At 39.6% G+C, this 4,827-nt stretch overlaps 1 non-coding gene across 1 annotated transcript; it reads right to left on the minus strand.

Annotated features, from left to right (window-relative positions):
* Nucleotides 1-1,264: 1,264 nt before the first annotated feature.
* LOC145573389 (small nucleolar RNA R71) lies at nucleotides 1,265-1,370 on the minus strand. Its single transcript, XR_014097431.1, has one exon. It is a non-coding gene; the product is annotated as a small nucleolar RNA R71 (small nucleolar RNA).
* Between the last annotated feature and the right edge of the window lie 3,457 nt (nucleotides 1,371-4,827).

Genomic DNA, 4,827 nt, shown 5'->3' on the forward strand with positions numbered 1-4,827 from the left:
GCTTGATTGATGATTTTTGCTAGTTGATGATGCTAAATTGATTTTGAATGGTGCAATTAAATTGGTTGACATAGTTGTGCATGTGATTAATTACACTAGGAGTGATCAACTTATAAGATTAATCTAGATTGCATTGCAAATTTCAATCACATGAACCCTTGATTTGAGAATTGCTTTAACTGATTGAATTTGATTGTGATTTTCCTAGTTAGCCATTCATAGTGAACCCTAGCTTGGCTTATAGGAAATAACCCTTGAATTCCTTTGATTGCAACTATTGTTTGTCCTTTGCAATGTTTGAATTGATTGAGTGATCCATCAATTAGCATAATCATTGAGCTTGCATGTGGAACATGTATCCCTAGTGTTTAGTATATTGAATTTCTCGATTTATCTAGTTTTCTCGATACCTTAGTTACTAACCGCATCTTCCCACAATTTTCGAAGTAGCTTGACCTAGGCTATAGCTTGCACCTACTCATTCCCTTGGGTTCAACCCTTGACTTACCATATACTCGTATTAGGTTAGTCGAGTGTTTATAAATTTTCTTTGGCTCTAGGAAAGGGTAGAGAACGACCTACATTTTCCCCGTGTCAAAAATGGCGCCGTTGCCGGGGAATGATATTGGTGCTTTGTTATAGTTGTTCAGTCTATTTCACCATTAATTGAAAATACAAAAAGATTTTCTTTTAGGCTACATTTGTAGCCGTGCTACTAACCATTTCTTTTGAGATTTTATGCATAGAGCACGTGATCATTCACTAGTGCCATTTGATCCGGAAATTTAGAGAACTATTGGAAGGTTGAGGGGTGCTAGACGATCTTTGAGCCCTAGCATTTCAAGTGAAGAAGAGCCACAACAAGAAGAACAAGCAACAATGGGAGAAAATCCGAGAGTGGCATTGAAAGAATTGGGGATTCCCGGTGCATATAGATTTGAGAGTGGGATTGCTCCGCCTTCAACACCGGCAAATGATTTTGAAATAAGACCGGCAATAATCACTTTGATAGAGAGGCGACATTTTAGTGGGGCCAAGCATGAAAGCCCACTAAACCATCTCAAGGAGTTCGAGAAATATTGCAATACTATCAAGGTGAACGGGATTTCCCAAGAATTCATCCGCCTCAAACTTTTTCTCTTTTCTCTCATAAGGCGTGCTTTGGAATGGCTAGACAAGGAGGTTAAGCCGAATTCTCTAAGGACAAGGGACGAGGTCACCAAGGAATTTCTATCTCGTTTCTATCCTCAAAAGAAAACGGCGGAGGCTAGAGCTTTGATTCAAGGTTTCAAGCAAAAGCCAAGTGAGAGCCTCTATAAAGCATGGGAGAGATACAGGGAGTATCAAAGAGAATGTCCTCATCACGGAATTCCAACCTATCAAATCATTCAAATCTTCAATGGAGGCCTTAGCTCTCAAGGAAAATCATGTTTAGATGGAGGAGCCGGAGGTCCTATCATGAACAAAACGAAAGAGGAAGTGGTGGACAAAATTGAAGACGTAGTGAGGTATTATAGAGATTGATAAGACGGAGAAAGATAGTCAACTAGCAAGAGTAGCTCTTTGGTGTACTCAGTTGATCATCTAAATGCAATCAACAATCTATCCTCTCAAATGACAAACTTTGGGAAGGAGATGTCCGCTATCAAGGCAAAGTTGGAAAGTGCTACCTACCAAGTTTCAAGTCTTCCCCCCCAATCTAAGGGGAGAGGTACGTCTTCTAACTCTCAACCCCTTCCTTATTATAGTAACATGCCTAGTGGATGCTTGTTTTGTGATGATTATGGGTCGTATGATCATGATGTTTCTAGTTGCCCTCATGCATGTATGGATATTTGTGATGATCAAGATGGAAATGTGAATGAGCATGTGAACTATGTGTCAAATAATCATGATTCTAGGTTTGAGAATCAAAGAGGTCAATGGAATAGGAATTACAACAATCATGGCAATTTTGACAACTATAACCAAGATGGTGGTTATAGGAACCAAGGGAACCAAGGTTCTCGAGGTAACTATAACAATCAAGGTTATAGTAGTCAAAATCAAAGTAGGGGTAATTGGAACAATCAAGGTAGAGGCAATTTTCAAAACAATTCTTAAAGAGGCCCTCCACCCGGATTTGCTCCAAAGGCCCAAAATGATAATTCCTATGTTCAATCCTCTTCTTCTTCACATAGAACAAATTTGGAAGAAATCATTGAAAATCAAATAAAGTTGGCGAACACTTACATGACCGTAAGTGATAAGAAATTTACTGAAATGATGACTCATAATAAGATGCTTGAAAATCAAATTTCTCAACTTGCTAATGCTTTGAAAGACCATGCTAGTCCTTATTCTTTACCTTCCCAAGGCCTAGATCCTAAGAGCCCGGTTAATGCTATTGTCACAAGGAGTGGTAAGATTTTTGAGGAGAGTTTTCCTAGGAAGAGTGAGACCAAAGAGGGCACAAAAGGGGTTTTGGTTGAAGATGAGAGAGATGGTGCATCTTTGAGTGAGGTTAAGATTGAGAAGCCTAGTGAGGTGAGAGTGGAGAAAGAGATTGTGAAACCCAAGCTTCCTTATCCACAAAAATTCATGAGACACAAGTTAGATGAACCATTTGGAAGATTTATTGACATGCTTAAGCAACTTCACCTTTCTCTACCATTTACCGAAGTTGTCACCCAAATGCCCAACTACACAAAATTCCTTAAAGACATTTTTAGCGGTAGGAGGACATGTGATGGTATAGAGACGGTGAACTTGACCGAGAATTGTAGTGCTATCATAATGAACAAGATGCCACCTAAGCTAAAAGACCCCGGGAACTTTTCTATCCCTTGTGCTATTTATAAAATGAAAATTGAGAATGCCTAGTGTCACCTAGGAGCTAGTGTTAGCCTTATTCCATACTCGGTGTACCAAAGACTTGAGCTAGGGGAACTCTTACCTACTAACATCACTTTGCAATTGGCCGATAGGTCAATTAAGTTTCCTAAGGGTAAGGTAGAGGATGTTCCTTTGACGGTTGGGAAATTTGTTATTCCGGTGGATTTTGTTGTGCTTGAGATGGATGAAGATGCTAATATTCCCATCATTCTAGGGAGACCATTCCTTGCTACTTCGGGTGCTTTGATAGATGTGAAAAGTTTTAAAATTTTGCTCAAAGTAGGGGATGAAGTGATAGAATTTGATTTGAATGATAGCATGAAGTATCCAAGTTCTTCTTTAGAAAATTGTACGTTAATTGATTCTCTCGATCATGTTGTGTCTTCTATGCATGAGCAATTGCTCACCTCTAACGATGCTCTTTAGAATGTTTTGTTGAATAAGGAAAATATAGGTACTCCAAACAAGGAGATGGGTTTGTATGAAGTTTTGCTCAATGGAAGCTTTGAGGTGTTGAAGAGAAAATGTGCTTGAGCATTTCTAGCCAAGAAGCGTTGCAAGTGGAAACATCGAAGGAAGTTAAAGGTGCTCCAATGGTTGAGCTCAAACCTCTTCCATCACACCTTAGGTATGAATTTTTGGGACCCAACTCCACTTTTCCCGTGATTGTTAGCTCTTCTTTGAGTGAGCATCAAGCTCAAAAGTTGTGTGGTGTTTTAAAAAAGCACCGAAGTGCTTTGGGTTATACCATTGATGACCTCAAAGGTATAAGCCCCGCTTTATGTACACATCACATAACTCTTGAGGAGGGTGCTTTACCTTCTATTGAGAGGCAACAAAAGCTACACCCCAAAATGGGAGAGGTAGTGAAAAATGAGATCACCAAACTTTTGGATGCGGGAATCATATTCCCCATTTCTAGTTCTAGGTGGGTTTCTACCGTTCACGTTGTCCCAAAGAAGGGAGGTATGACTGTCGTTGAGAATGAGAAAGGTGAGCTCATTCCGACGAGGACGGTCACGGGATGGAGGATATGTATAGACTATAGACGTCTAAACACATCAACAAAGAAAGATCATTTCCCCCTTCCTTTTATTGATCAAATGCTTGAAAGACTAACAAGGCACAAGTTCTATTGTTTTCTTGATGGTTATTCGGGATTTTTCCAAATCCTTATCCTTTAGGATGACCAAGAGAAAACAACCTTCACTTTGTGCATATGGTACATTTGCTTATAGGAGAATGTCATTCGACCTTTTCAATGCTCCCGCGACATTTCAAAGATGCATGATGAGTATATTTGGAGATATGTTGGAAGAGGAGATGGAGGTTTGTATGGACGACTTCTCCGTAGGAGGTGTTTCATTTGAGGCATGCCTTGAAAACATTAAAAAATGTCTTGCAAGGTGTGAGAAGGTGAATTTGGTCTTGAATTGGGAGAAATGTCCCTTCATAGTGGAGGAAGGCATAGTCCTTGGCCACAAGATCTCTCACAAGGGGATAGAGGTGGATAAAGCTAAAATTGAAGTCATTGATAAGCTTCCACCTCCGGTGAACATAAAGGGAGTGAGATCTTTCTTAGTGCATGCCGGGTTTTATAGAAGATTCATCAAGGATTTCTCACTCATTGCAAAGCCCCTTAATGATCTTCTTCAAAAAGATGCCGAGTTTGTGTTTGATGATAAGTGTTTGGAGGCATTCAATAAGTTGAAGAAAGCTCTAATCTCTACTCCTATTGTTCAAGCTCCAAGATGGAATTTACCATTTGAGTTGATGTGTGATGCAAGTGATTCGGCAATAGGAGGTGTCTTGGGTCAAAGAGTGGACAAGAAAATTCATGTGATCTATTATATGTCCAAGACTCTAAATGGAGCTCAACGGAATTACACTACAACGGAGAAGGAATTCTTGGCTATAGTTCATGATTTTGAGAAGTTCCGTTGTTATCTATTG

This window comes from Chenopodium album, chromosome 12, assembly GCF_948465745.1.
Source record: "Chenopodium album chromosome 12, dcCheAlbu1.1, whole genome shotgun sequence".
NCBI lineage: Eukaryota > Viridiplantae > Streptophyta > Magnoliopsida > Caryophyllales > Amaranthaceae > Chenopodium > Chenopodium album.